The sequence below is a fragment of the Leuresthes tenuis genome, unplaced genomic scaffold, assembly GCF_036924035.1.
Source record: "Leuresthes tenuis unplaced genomic scaffold, fLeuTen1.0.hap1 SCAF_15, whole genome shotgun sequence".
Taxonomy (NCBI): Eukaryota; Metazoa; Chordata; class Actinopteri; order Atheriniformes; family Atherinopsidae; genus Leuresthes; species Leuresthes tenuis.
In genome coordinates this window covers 12,983,985-12,999,471 of record NW_027325369.1, presented here as the reverse complement: position 1 = coordinate 12,999,471, position 15,487 = coordinate 12,983,985, and positions in this window count along the sequence as shown.

The following is a 15,487-nucleotide window of genomic DNA, read 5'->3' as shown; positions in this document are numbered from 1 at the left end:
GAATCCGAGGCTCGATTATCCGACGGATCCTCCTCTCCAATACCCCCGAATAGACCTTACCAGGGAGGCTGAGGAGTGTGATACCCCTATAGTTGGAACACACCCTCCGGTCCCCCTCTTTAAAAAGGGGGACCACCACCCCAATCTGCCAGTCCAGAGGCACTGTCCCCGATGTCCACGCGATACTGCAGAGGCGTGTCAGCCAAGACAGCCCTACAACATCCAGAGCCTTGAGAAACTCAGGACGGACCTCATCCACCCTTGCCTTGCCACCGAGGAGCTTTTTAACCACCTCGGCAACCTCAGCCCCAGAAATGGGAGGCCCCGTCTCCGAGCTCTCCGACTCTGCCTCTTCCGAGCACGTGTTGGTAGGATTGAGGAGTTCCTCGAAGTACTCCCCCCACCGACTCACAACATCCCGAGTTGAGGTCAGCAAAGCCCCGTCCCCACTGTAAACAGTGTTGACTGTGAGCCGCTCCCCCCCCCCTGAGACGCCGGATGGTGGACCAGAATCTTTTCGAGGCCGTCCGGAAATCGTTCTCCATGGTCTCACCGAACTCCTCCCAGGCCCGAGTTTTTGCCTCAGCAACCGCCGAAGCCGCGGCCCGTCTGGCCCGTCGGTACCTATCAGCTTCTTCCAGGGTCCCACTGGCCAAAAAGGCCCGATAGGACTCCTTCTTCAGCTTGACGGCTTCCCTCACCACTGGTGTCCACCAGCAGGTTCGAGGGTTGCCGCCACGACAGGCACCGACCACCTTACGGCCACAACTCCGACCAGCTGCCTCAGCAATGGAGTCACGGAACATGGCCCATTCAATGTCCCCCACCTCAAATATGGTTGAAGCTCTGCCGGAGGTGGGAGTTAAAGCTCCTTCTGACGGGGGATTCTGACAAACGCTCCCAGCAGACCCTCACAATACGTTTGGGCCTGCCAGGTCTGATCGGCATCCTCCCCCACCAGCGGAGCCACCTCACCACCAGGTGGTGATCAGTTGACAGCTCCGCCCCTCTCTTCACCCGAGTGTCCAGGACATACGGCCGCAAGTCCGATGATACAACCACAAAGTTGATCATCGAACTGCGGCCAAGGGTGTCCTGGTGCCAAGTGCACATATGGACACCCTTATGCCTAAACATGGTGTTCGTTATGGACAGTCTATGACTGGCACAGAAGTCCAACAACATAACACCACTCTGATTCAGATCGGGGGGGCCGTTCCTCCTAATCACACCCCTCCAGGTCTCACTGTCATTGCCCACGTGAGCATTGAAGTCCCCCAGCAGAATGAGGGAGTCTCCGGTAGGAGCATTCTCCAGTGCCTCCCCCAGAGACTCCAAAAAGGGTAGATACTCTGAACTGCTGTTTGGCGCATAGGCACAAACAACAGTCAGGACTCGTCCCCCCACCCAAGGCGGAGGGAGGCTACCCTCTCGTTCACTGGGGTAAACCCCAATGTACTGGCACACAGCCGGGGGGCAATAAGTATGCCCACACCTGCTCTGCGCCTCTCACCACGGGCAACTCCAGAGTGGAAGAGAGTCCAACCCCTCTCAAGAGTACTGGTTCCAGATCCCAAGCCGTGCGTCGAGATGAGTCCGACTATATCTAACGGTCTGATGAAGTTTCAACAATAAACCACAAACTTTGTATTATGAGAAAGAACCAGACTCATTCTTCAGGAATCCGAAAATAAGCTCTATTTTACGAGTTATGCACGAATTCGGATTCTCCTATAAAACGAATTCCTTAACTCAAACCAAGTTAAGACTGCTTTGTCCTTCATATTTATTCATGTCTAATCAAGTTTCAATGATAAACAACGTTGTACTTTGTAGAATGAGAAAGAACTTCTTCAACAATAAGCATCTCTCGACAAATGACGAAATACAGATTTTGCTATAAAATTAATTGCTATCAGCCTGACTTAAAACTGTTTGTCTTCCTTATTTATCCACTTCAAATCAAGTTTCGACAATTAAAAAAATTTTGTAGTTTGAGAAAGAACAACTTAATCTTGAGCAATCAGTATAAAAAGAGGGTAAGCAAAGGTGCGAATGTCAAACCATACATGATCAAAACAGGGAGCGGAGGTGTTTGGCTGAGACAAGGTGTGAATGTCCACCCATAATTAATGAAAAGCGGGCAACAAGTAGGTTCGAATGCCCAACCATACATCATCAAAAGCAGGAGTGGATGTGTTCGGCTCCAAGAAGGGTTGAATGTCTGACCATAGTTTGTAAAAAGCAGGTAAGAAAAGGTTTGACTGCCCGAACATACACCATCAAAGGAGGGAGCGGAGGTGTTCCGCTGTGAGAAGGTGTGAATGTCCGACCATAGTTGGTAAAAAGCGGGTAAGAAAAGGTTAAAATACCCGACTGTACACAATCAATAGCGGGAGCGGCTACTAAAAGATGTGAAAGTCCGACTATGGTTTGTAAAAAGCGGGTAAGAAAAGGTGCTAATGCCCGACAATGTATGATCAAAAGAGGGAGTGGAGGTTTTCGGCTGTAAGAAGGTCTGAATGTCCAACTATAATTTGTAAAAACCGGGTAAGAAAAGGCTTGAAAGCCCGACTATACACCATCATAAGCGGGAGAGGAGGTGTTCAGCTGCAAGAAGGTGTGAATGTCCACGCATAATTACTGAAAAATGGGTAAGAAAAGGTGCGAATGCCCAAACATACATCATCAAAAGCAGGAGTGGATGTGTTGGGCTACAAGAAGGTTTGAAAGTCCGACCATGGTTTGTAAAAAACGGGTAAGAAAAGGTGCGAATGCCCGACAATGTATGATCAAAAGAGGGAGCGGAGGTTTTTGGCTACAAGAAGGTTTGAATGTCCGACCATAGTTTGTAAAAAGCGGGTAAGAAAAGGTTCAAATGCCTGACTATACACCATCAAAAGCGGGAGCGGAGGTGTTCCGCTGTAAGACGGTGTGAATGTCCGACCATAGTTGGTAAAAAGCGGGTAAGAAAAGGTTAAAATACCTGACTGTACACAATCAATTGAGGGAGCGGAGTTGTTCGGCTACAAGAAGGTGTGAAAGTTCAACCATGGTTTGTAAAAAGTTGCTAAGAAAAGGTTCAAATGCCTGACTATACACCATCAAAAGCGGGAGCGGAGGTGTTCCGCTGTAAGACGGTGTGAATGTCCGACCATAGTTGGTAAAAAGCGGGTAACAAAAGGTTAAAATACCCGACTGTACACAATCAATAGGGGGAGCGGAGTTGTTCGGCTACAAGAAGGTGTGAAAGTCCAACCATGGTTTGTAAAAAGCTGGTAAGAAAAGATTCGAATGCCCGAATATATACCATCAAAAGCGGAAGCGGAAGTGTTCGGCTGCAAGAAGGTGTGAACGTCCGACCAAAGTTTGTAAAAAGCAGTTAAGAAAAGGTTCGAATATCCAACCAAACATAATCAAAAGCGGGAGCAGAGCTGTTCGACTGCAAGTAGGTGTGAATGTCCAGCCATAATTACTCACAAACGGGTAAGAAAAGGTAGTATTGCCAGACCATACATGATCAAAACAGGGAGCTGAGGTGGTTCAGCACCAAGGTGTGAATGTCTGACTATAGTTTGTAAAAAGCGGGTAAGATAAGGTGCGAATGCCCGACAATGTATAATCAAAAGAGGGAGCAGAGGTTTTCGGCTACAAGAAGGTTTGAATGTCCGACCATAGTTTGTAAAAAGCGGGTAAGAAAAGGTTCAAATGCCTGACTATACACCATCAAAAGCGGGAGCGGAGATGTTCCGCTGTAAGACGGTGTGAATGTCCGACCATAGTTCGTAAAAAGTGGGTAAGAAAAGGTCAAAATACCCGACTGTACACAATCAATAGCGGGAGCGGATGTGTTTGGCTACAAGAAGGTGTGAAAGTCCGACCATGGTTTGTAAAAAACGGGTAAGAAAAGGTGCGAATGCCCGACAATGTATGATCAAAAGAGGGAGCGGAGGTTTTTGGCTACAAGAAGGTTTGAATGTCCGACCATAGTTTGTAAAAAGTGGGTAAGAAAAGGTTCAAATGCCTGACTATACACCATCAAAAGCGGGAGTGGAGGTGTTCCGCTGTAAAATGGTTTGAATGTCCGACCATAGTTGGTAAAAAGCGGGTAAGAAAAGGTTAAAATACCCGACTGTACACAATCAATAGGGGGAGCGGAGTTGTTCGGCTACAAGAAGGTGTGAAAGTCCAACCATGGTTTGTAAAAAGCTGGTAAGAAAAGGTTCGAATGCCCGAATATATACCATCAAAAGCGGAAGCGGAGGTGTTCGGCTGCAAGAAGGTGTGAACGTCCGACCAAAGTTTGTAAAAAGCAGTTAAGAAAAGGTTCGAATATCCAACCAAACATAATCAAAAGCGGGAGCAGAGCTGTTCGACTGCAAGTAGGTGTGAATGTCCAGCCATAATTACTCACAAACGGGTAAGAAAAGGTAGTATTGCCAGACCATACATGATCAAAATGGGAGCTGAGGTGGTTCAGCACCAAGGTGTGAATGTCTGACTATAGTTTGTAAAAAGCGAGTAAGATAAGGTGCGAATGCCCGACAATGTATAATCAAAAGAGGGAGCAGAGGTTTTCGGCTACAAGAAGGTTTGAATGTCCAACCATAGTTTGTAAAAAGTGGGTAAGAAAAGGTTCAAATGCCTGACTATACACCATCAAAAGCGGGAGCGGAGATGTTCCGCTGTAAGACGGTGTGAATGTCCGACCATAGTTGGTAAAAAGCGGTTAAGAAAAGGTTAAAATACCCGACTGTACACAATCAATAGGAATGAATTTTATAGCAAAATCCGAAATCATGCATAACTCCGCAAAAGGAACGTATTGCTCAACCAAAGGGATGCTTCTTTCTCATTCAGGGTAATATGAGGAACTTTATGCTTGATACATTTTAGACATGGATAACTATGAAAGACAAAGCAATTTTAACTTGGTTTGAGCAAAGCAATTCATTTTATAGGAAAATCCAAAATCGTGCAGGACTCATGAAAGTAAGCTTATTCTCGGATTCCTGATCCTCCAGTGTTGCTCTTTCCTATACTGCAAAATACAGCCTTGTTCTTTGTTGAAATCGATATAGACATTGATAAATATGAAGGACAAAGCAGTTTCCACTTTGTTTGAGTGAAGGAATTAATTTTATAGCAAAATCCCAAATCAAGCAGAACGTATGAAAATAAGCTTGTTTTCGGATTCCTGATCCTTCAGTGTTGCTATTTCTTCTACTGCAAAATACAATGTTGTTCTTTGTTGAAGTAAATCTAGACATTGATAAATATGAAGGACAAAGAAGTTTTCACTTGGTTTGAGTGAAGGAATTCATTTTATACATAAAATCCCAAATCATGCAGAACGTATGAAAAGAAGCTTATTCTCGGATTCCTGATCCTTCAGTGTTGCTTTTTCTTCTACTGCAAAATACAATGTTGTTCTTTGTTGAAGTCGATCTAGACATTGATAAATATGAAGGACAAAGCAGTTTTAACTTGGTTTGAGTGAAGGAATTCATTTTATACATAAAATCCCAAATCATGCAGAACGTATGAAAATAAGCTTATTCTCTGATTACTGATCCTTCAGTGTTGCTCTTTCTTCTACTGCAAAATCCAGTGTTGTTCTTTGTTGAAGTCAATCTAGACATTGATAAATATGAAGGACAAAGCAGTTTTAACATAGTTTGAGTGAAGGCATTCATTTATAGTAAAATCAATAATCGTGCAGAACTCATGAAAATAAGCTTATTCTCGGATTCCTAAAACGTTTGATTTGCTCTTTCTTTACTGCAAAGTACAATGTTGTTCTTTGTTGAAGTCTATCTAGACATTGATAAATATGAAGGACAAAGCAGTTTTCACTTGGTTTGAGTGAAGGATTTGTAGCTGAAAACCTCCCGCTCCCGCTTTTGATTGTGTATAGTCGGGCTTTCGAGCCTTTTCTTACCCGGTTTTTAGAAATTATGGTTGGACATTCAGACCTTGCAGCCGAAGACCTCCACTCCCTCTTTTGATCATACATTGTCGGGCATTCGCACCTTGTCTTACCCGCTTTTTACAAACTATAGTCAGACATTCACACCTTGCAGCTGAACCACCTCAGCTCCCTGTTTTGATCATGTATGGTCTGGCAATACTACCTTTCCTTACCCGTTTGTGAGTAATTATGGCTGGACATTCACACCTACTTGCAGTCGAAAAAGCTCTGCTCCCGCTTTTGATGGTATATATTCGGGCATTCGAACCTTTTCTTAACTGCTTTTTGCAAACTTTGGTCGGACGTTCACACCTTCTTGCAGCCGAACACCTCCGCTTCCGCTTTTGATGGTATATATTCGGGCATTCGAACCTTTTCTTAGCAGCTTTTTACAAACCATGGTTGAACTTTCACACCTTCTTGTAGCCGAACAACTCCGCTCCCGCTATTGATTATGTACAGTCAGGTATTTTAAACTTTTCTTACCCGCTTTTAACCAACTATGGTTGGACATTCACACCGTCTTACAGCGGAAAACCTCCGCTCCCGCTTTTGATGGTGTATAGTCAGGCATTTGAACCTTTTCTTACCCGCTTTTTACAAACTATGGTCGGACATTCAAACCTTCTTGTAGCCGAAAACCTCCGCTCCCTCTTTTGATCATACATTGTCGGGCATTCGCACCTTCTCTTACCCGTTTTTTACAAACCATGGTCGGACTGTCACACATTCTTGTAGCCAAACACATCCGCTCCCGCTATTGATTGTGTACAGTCGGGTATTTTAACCTTTTCTTACCCGTTTTTTACCAACTATGGTCGGACATTCACACCTTCTTACAGCGGAACACCTCCTCTCCCTCTTTTGATGGTGTATGTTTGGGCATTCGAACCTTTTCTTACCCGCTTTTTACAAACTATGCTCGGACATTCAAACCTTCTTGTAGCCTAACACATCCACTCCTGCTTTTGATGATGTATGGTTGGGCATTTTCACCTTTTCTTACCCATTTTTCAGTAATTATGGGTGGACATTCACACCTTCTTGCAGCTGAACAACTCCTCTCCCGCTTATGATCATGTGCGGTTTCATATTCGAAAATTTTCTTTCATGTTTTAAAGCAATTATTGATGGACATTCAAATCTTCTTGTAGCCGAACACATCCACTCCTGCTTTGCATGATGTATGGTTTGGCATTCGCACCTATTTTTTACCCATTTCTCAGGAATTTTTGGTGGACATTCAGACCTTCTTGCAGCTGAAAACCTCTGCTCCCTCTTTTGATCATACATTGTCGGGCATTCGCACCTTATCTTACCCGCTTCTTACAAACTATAGTCAGACATTCACACCTTGGTGCTGAACCACCTCAGCTCCCTGTTTTGATCATGTATGGTCAGGCAATACTACCTTTTCTTACCCGTTTGTGAGTAATTATGGCTGGACATTCACACCTACTTGCAGTCGAACAGCTCTGCTCCCGCTTTTGATTATGTTTGGTTGGATATTCGAACCTTTTCTTAACTGCTTTTTACAAACTTTGGTCGGACGTTCACACCTTTTTGCAGCCGAACACCTCCGCCTCCGCTTTTGATGGTATATATTCGGGCATTCGAACCTTTTCTTAGCAGCTTTTTACAAACCATGTTTGGACTTTCACACCTTCTTGTAGCCGAACAACTCCGCTCCCGCTATTGATTGTGTACAGTCGGGTATTTTAACCTTTTCTTACCCGCTTTTTACCAACTATGGTCGGACATTCACACCGTCTTACAGCGGAACACCTCCGCTCCCGCTTTTGATGGTGTATTGTCAGGCATTTGAACCTTTTCTTACATGCTTTTTACAAACTATGGTCGGACATTCAAACCTTCTTGTAGCCAAAAACCTCCGCTCCATCTTTTGATCATACATTGTCGGGCATTCGCACCTTTTCTTACCCGTTTTTTACAAACCATGGTCGGACTTTCAAACCTTCTTGTAGCCCAACACATCCACTCCTGCTTTTGATGATGTATGTTTGGGCATTCGCACCTTTTCTTACCCATTTTTCAGTAATTACTGGTGGACATTCACACCTTCTTGCAGCTGTACACCTCCTCTCCCGCTTATGATGGTGTATAGTCGGGCTTTCAAGCCTTTTCTTACCCGGTTTTTACAAATTATAGTTGGACATTCAGACCTTCTTACAGCCGAAAACCACTCCCTCTTTTGATCATACATTGTCGGGCATTAGCACCTTTTCTTACCCGCTTTTTACAAACCATAGTCGGACTTTCACATCTTTTAGTAGCCGAACAACTCCGCTCCCGCTATTGATTGTGTACAGTCGGGTATTTTAACCTTTTCTTACCCGCTTTTTACCAACTATGGTCGGACATTCACACCTTCTTACAGCGGAACACCTCCGCTCCCTCTTTTGATGGTGTATGTTCGGGCAGTCAAACTTTTTCTTACCCGCTTTTTACAAACTATGGTCAGACGTTCAAACCTTCTTGTAGCCGAACATATCCACTCCTGCTTTTGATGATGTATGGTTGGGCATTCGAACCTACTTGTTGCCCGCTTTTCATTAATTATGGGTGGACATTCACACCTTGTCTCAGCCAAACACCTCCGCTCCCTGTTTTGATCATGTATGGTTTGACATTCGCACCTTTGCTTACCTTCTTTTTATACTGATTGCTCAAGATTAAGTTGTTCTTTCTCAAACTACAAAATTTTTTTAATTGTTGAAACTTGATTTGAAGTGGATAAATAAGGAAGACAAACAGTTTTAAGTCAGGCTGATAGCAATTAATTTTATAGCAAAATCTGTATTTCGTCATTTGTCGAGAGATGCTTATTGCTGAAGAAGTTCTTTCTCATTCTACAAAGTACAACGTTGTTTATCATTGAAACTTGATTAGACATGAATAAATATGAAGGACAAAGCAGTCTTAACGTGGTTTGAGTTAAGGAATTCGTTTTATAGGAGAATCCGAATTCGTGCATAACTCGTAAAATAGAGCTTATTTTCGGATTCCTAAAGAATGAGTCTGGTTCTTTCTCATAATACAAAGTTTGTTGTTTATTGTTGAAACTTCATCAGACCGTTAGATATAGTCGGACTCACCTCGACGCACAGCTTGGGATCTGGAACCAGTACTCTTGAGAGGGGTTGGACTCTCTTCCACTCTGGAGTTGCCCGTGGTGAGAGGCGCAGAGCAGGTGTGGGCATACTTATTGCCCCCCGGCTGTGTGCCAGTACATTGGGGTTTACCCCAGTGAACGAGAGGGTAGCCTCCCTCCGCCTTGGGTGGGGGGACGAGTCCTGACTGTTGTTTGTGCCTATGCGCCAAACAGCAGTTCAGAGTACCTACCCTTTTTGGAGTCTCTGGGGGAGGCACTGGAGAATGCTCCTACCGGAGACTCCCTCATTCTGCTGGGGGACTTCAATGCTCACGTGGGCAATGACAGTGAGACCTGGAGGGGTGTGATTGGGAGGAACGGCCCCCCCGATCTGAATCAGAGTGGTGTTATGTTGTTGGACTTCTGTGCCAGTCATAGACTGTCCATAACGAACACCATGTTCAGGCATAAGGGTGTCCATATGTGCACTTGGCACCAGGACACCCTTGGCCGCAGTTCGATGATCGACTTTGTGGTTGTATCATCGGACTTGCGGCCGTATGTCCTGGACACTCGGGTGAAGAGAGGGGCGGAGCTGTCAACTGATCACCACCTGGTGGTGAGGTGGCTCCGCTGGTGGGGGAGGATGCCGATCACACCTGGCAGGCCCAAACGTATTGTGAGGGTCTGCTGGGAGCGTTTGTCAGAATCCCCCGTCAGAAGGAGCTTTAACTCCCACCTCCGGCAGAGCTTCAACCATATTTGAGGTGGGGGACATTGAATGGGCCATGTTCCGTGACTCCATTGCCGAGGCAGCTGGTCGGAGTTGTGGCCGTAAGGTGGTGATCGTAAGAAGCTCAGTCATCCGGGAGGGGCTCGGAGTAGAACCGCTGCTCCTCCGCATTGAGAGGAGTCAGATGAGGTGGCTCGGGCATCTGGTTAGGATGCCCCCTGGGCGCCTCCCTGGGGAGGTGTTCCGGGCACGTCCCACTGGGAGGAGACCCCGGGGGAGACCCAGGACACGTTGGAGAGACTATGTCTCTCGGTTGGCCTGGGAACGCCTCGGGGTCCCCCCGGAAGAGCTGGAGGAAGTGGCCGGGGACAGAGACGTCTGGGTTTCTCTGCTCAAGCTGCTGCCCCCGCGACCCGACCCCCGGATAAGCGGCAGATGATGGATGGATGGATGGATATATCCTCCACCAACCAGACTTACAACCCCCGACTAGGGTAGCAGAATTTCTAAGCATCTGTACCCCAAAACTACTATCAAAAATATATAAATTATTGTCTAAGATAGATGACACAATGTCTCTTCCATCCTCAAAATGGGAGGCAGATTTATCCATCAGTTCTGGTCATAGCTTCTAACCACAAATATGTTTGAACACCTTCATAAAGACTCGAAATCCTAATTTACAGCTCATACAATACAAAATCCTTCATAGAACACACTATACAGGACAAAGGATGTTCAGGATGAGTCTAACACACTCAAACATCTGCTCACATTGCACAGATAACACACCTGATGATTATGCACACGCTTTGTGGTTTTCTGCGCCTGTCCAGAAGTTCTGGCTTGAAGTCTGTGAGGACCTATCAACATGGCTAAAGTGTAGCATCCCTGCATGCCCCACACTGTGCATACTGGGTGACTTAGACAACATCAACATGGAAATTAACTCAGCACACATGGTTGTCACAGTGTTATGTATCGCAAAGAAAACCATTCTCATGAACTGGAAAGCGAAGAACAATCTGTGTATTAACCAGTTTAGAAATTTTCTTTTAGATTATATTAGCATGGAAACAATGTCTGCCTCCTCAAAACATCAATTGGCTGAATTTCATTCTCTCTGGTCCCCTCTGATTAGTTTTATCACATAGTGGTGGTGGTGGGTTGCTGGGTGATGGTGGGTCTCAGGCCCGGGCTGCTGCAACTGGTGTGACCGGGTAGTTTGTTTGTTTGTTTTTTGTAGAGGTCCTCCTGGGTGGGATTGGGTTGAGTGGGGTGGGGCGGTATGGGTACCTTCTGGGGGTACAGTAGCTCCCGGAATATGGTCGCTGCAGGCCCCGAGCCTGGTGGACATCAGGCCCTCCTGCCCATTGTTGGCTCCCAGGTAGCGGGGATGCCTATTGCAGCCAGTCCCTGGCTGCCCTCTCTGGGGGAGAGTAGCTCCCCCGGTATATATCCCCATACCCCTCTCCCTTCTGGCTCCTGTACACAGCACACACTCACACATGAAGGGTTTTGGGGGCGTGTGTGTTCGGTGGGGTGTAGTGGATGGGGCCACGTAGGTGGTCCCCTTTGGTTGCACTCTGCAGTTCCCTGCCCCTGTTTTAATTACACCTTAGACATTACTACTTATCAAACACACTCACACACACACATTAGGTCTTGGGGGGTGGTTACACTGAGTGGCATCTGGTGGGCGGGGCACTTTGGGTATGTAGGCTGCCCAGAGTGCCGCGCTCCCAGTTCTACAAGTTTGGCTGCCCCTCAATTTTAATTGCTCACTATTAGAAAATATTGAAGAGCCAGAAGGGTGAGGGGAGGGGTCTTCTTCGCACACCCCTGCTTCCTGGTGTCTGCTCGGGGCAGGAGGGGCCAGGAGGATTAATTAATTGTTCTGCTGGTTCGGGGTCTGTGGTGGCTGGGGGTTTGCTGGCCTCTTGGTGTGCCCGCTGCACTACACCCCAGCAGAGTCGAGGGAGGTAGGATGTGTGGATGTGTGGATGTATGGGACGTGAAAGTGTGTGTGGTAATGATTGGGCCTGGATCTGGGACTTGCTGTCGCCTGGCCTGCCTGTGTTTCTCCCGATGGGGCATCAGCGTTGCCTCTCCCCACTGCTCGCGACTTCACCCACCTGTGGGCACGTCTTGACTCCCAGGGCACTTGGCCAGGGGCGCTGGGGCAGGCGCTGACCCACTTTGTGGCTGTCTGGGGCGCTTGGCCCTCCTGGGTATTGGGTGGGGCCTCTGCCGGGGGGTTTGGGGGCGCTCGGGCTCCTGGGGCCCAGGTCCAGTGCACGGCCCATGTCTGGGCGGCTGGGGCCTGGCGGGGTCGGTGGGCTGTTGCCCCTGGTTCCCGGAGTGCCTCTGCCCTATGCTTATGGGGGCTCTTTCCGGGGGCTTCCTCTGCAGTCTTCTGGGTGGATGCGTGGTTGCCCCTGCGGTGGGCTGCCTGGGTTCTGTGCTCTGTGGGGGCTGCTGGTGGCCTGGGTCTTGTGGCCCTCTCTGCCTGCTTCTGATTGCTTGGGGGGGGGCTGTGGATTGTGGCCCTGTACGCTTATACACTCATAACTAAGCACGGTTATCATGTAGGTCCTGTGCCATGGGTGTTGCATGTTCTCACACACACACACACACACACATTCATTAGTCCAGTAGCATGGTCACTAAGCAGTTGATGTATTATCATGTCGTCTCAGGTCATCTATATCCACAGCTGTGTTGTATGCGATTGCCGCTTCTTGTGCTTGTTTTTGTTTGTTTGTGTGTTTGTTTTTTCTCTGCTTGTCTGCTTTCAGGTGCTCCTGGTGGCGCTAAGGCTGGATTCCCCTCATAGGCCATGGATTGTTGTCTGTTTTGTTTTTTACAGGTGTAGCAGCTGGTTGTCTGGTTTTTGTTTCTATTTTTGTTCTGTTTCCTCTTCTTTCCTCTTCTTCTTTCCTTGTCCCCCGGTCCGGTTCAGTTCAGTTCATGTCATATATTGTAAACAGAAATAAATCAATTGGCATCAAGGGGAGCTTTACATTTATAAAACTTCCCTTGGCAAAACAAATCTGTTTGGCATCAAAGGTATTCAGACTACAATTCTTCTGACATAATGCTGAACAGGACAAGGGGAAAAAAAAGTAAAGAAGACAGTTCTGCCGAAAGCCAGGGATAGACCTGTTCTAAGTTCTATACTTTTTAAAAGGGGCGTGTTTATCAACTATGGAATTAGAAGATTTACAAAAATGGTCAAGTGCTAGATCTTCATCTGGGATTTTAACAGTGTCATATAACTATTCAACAGATCAGTTAAAAAAAAGCCTGCTCATGGAGATGTTTCAGGATCTGGATACCAAGCGTGGACCTAATGTTTTCATTTTTGCAATTCTGATACAGGCTATTGAGCAGTGATAACTAACACCAAGTTCAGATACTGCGGATTTTCTACCTTTGATTTGTTAAGATTGAGCCAATCAGGGACAACCTTGAAGGATCTCTTTGGTTTTGTAGGATCTGTAATTACCTGAGAAAGGTTGATATTGGTACACACCTTTTTTAAATGATCAGAGGCAGAGTTCAACTTGTTTAAATTAAAATTGCCACACAGAGATTGGGTTTAGGCCACATGCACACAGAATGACATCAACAAATATAAGAAATATTAAACATTTACACATAGATTTTTGAATATATGTAGAGGAATGATACTTTGAAATGTGCTCATTGCGGAGTTATGATCAGTTGAGTAATGAAGGTTGAACTATTCTGGGAAAGAGGTTCTATTCCCAGCATCATGATGGACACTCCTGATATAGAAGGTTTCGCTAACGCATTGGAATTGTTTTACTATTTTCATATGCATGTGCAATGAAGAATTGCTTGCTGCTGATAAATGCAAAGAAGAACAGCTTACACATAGATGCTCACATATAGGCTGCTGAATGCAATGAAGACCTGCTTATCAAGTAAAGTTCAATGTCAATGTGTAATATTCAATTAGGATTTGCAAAACAGTGAAGTTAAACAATGAATGGGTCCATAGTCGGTATGAGAAGACTACAGGAATATTTACCTGGGTGTACGTTCAAACAGAGATGAGAAAATTGCGATAAATAATTGTTTGTTTGTTTGTTAGTATGTATATGAATGTTATGTGTATAAACTATGTTGAGTTATAGTTACTCAGTAGTGTCTCAGTGAAACAACCAACGGGGGAAGCCTTGCGGTGACAACAAAAGCAGTGTTTTACTGATCAGTCAAGTTGCTCCAGTGTACTCCATACAAACTGGTTGGCTACTGAAGGGATAGAAAATGGGGAATACTTGTTTTAAAGCAAACAAGGAATTAGATGGGAAAAATACATGTTTTAACGGGACCCAGACAATATTAAATACTCAGACAGATGGGAGAAGAAGTGTAGTTTTGTAGGAAATCACAAAATTATTACATAGAATTAGTGAAATCAATTGAAGAATGCCTTTCTGAAGAGCTGTTTACCACAGATGAGCAGCTTTGCGACCAAGCACATTGTAGATCGCTTTACTGCCAAAATGATCTAATTTAATGGATTGGTTTAGACATGCATAACAGCATTTTAAGAACAAAGAGAGAAACAAAAAGGGACAACGCTTCATGGTGGAAGGTGATGTATAAATAACTGTGTATATGATGAAGGGGGTGGCAACACCCATTCCGAAATCCCGCCATTCCGACATCCCGCTATTCCGACATCCCACCATTCCGACATCCCACCATTCCGACATACCACCATTCCGACATGCAAACGTCCCACCATTCCGACATCCCACCATTGCGACATCCCGCTATTCTGACGTTCAAATGTCCCACCATTCCGACAAGGCTTTCCGTATAAGGAAATGTGTGTTACTCAACAGGTGAGTCCCTTCTTTCTGTTCATGCAATTTATATGTTTAACACATGTTTATAGACAAGCGTTATTAAAAACACAAAGTCTCGGCAACTGGAGGAGGAGAAGCAGTCCGCGGTGGTTTTCAATCACACACTCCAATGCCACTTGTTTCAACTTCCGAAAATTTAATCCAGGAAAAAAAGGCTTACAAACATGGACCAAAACGGCTCCATAACACGCACAAGAATCCAAAAGAAACGAAAGTTAACTAAAAGAAAGCAAATAAACAGTATGAAGTGGTCAAAATTGGTTTTACGCATGCCTATGTGCGTCTGGCACATGCGTCTTCGGGCTCTCCCACGTTGGTTTGTGGATGAAAGCTATATGTTCAGCTGTAATGTCATGTAAAAACAATCTCTACATGACATTTACTCCCAGGTGTGACCAGTTAGGTCCTTAAGATATCAACAGGCTGTATAAAGCTACAACCGTTGCGGCTGTGTGTTTGTGCCAAATGCGCAAAGCCCATCCGCGCTTCCCAAAATTGGAGTGAGTACTCATAAATCACGTGAATAACATGAATAAACGTTTTTACTGAATTTTGTTGTGTTTTATACGTTCTATGCTGTCATTTCTCTCTTCTCCTATTGGCAAGGCAAGGCAGAGTGCTCGCAACTGTGTCCTGTGCAGTAGCCGTGATATCTGTAATTGCAATTATTACTTTTGCATATGATGACAGCGTGCAAAAGACGCATGGGCTCTGTGGAGAGCTCCGCTCCAGCTGGCTGCTGTGACAGCTCACTGACACTGTATTTC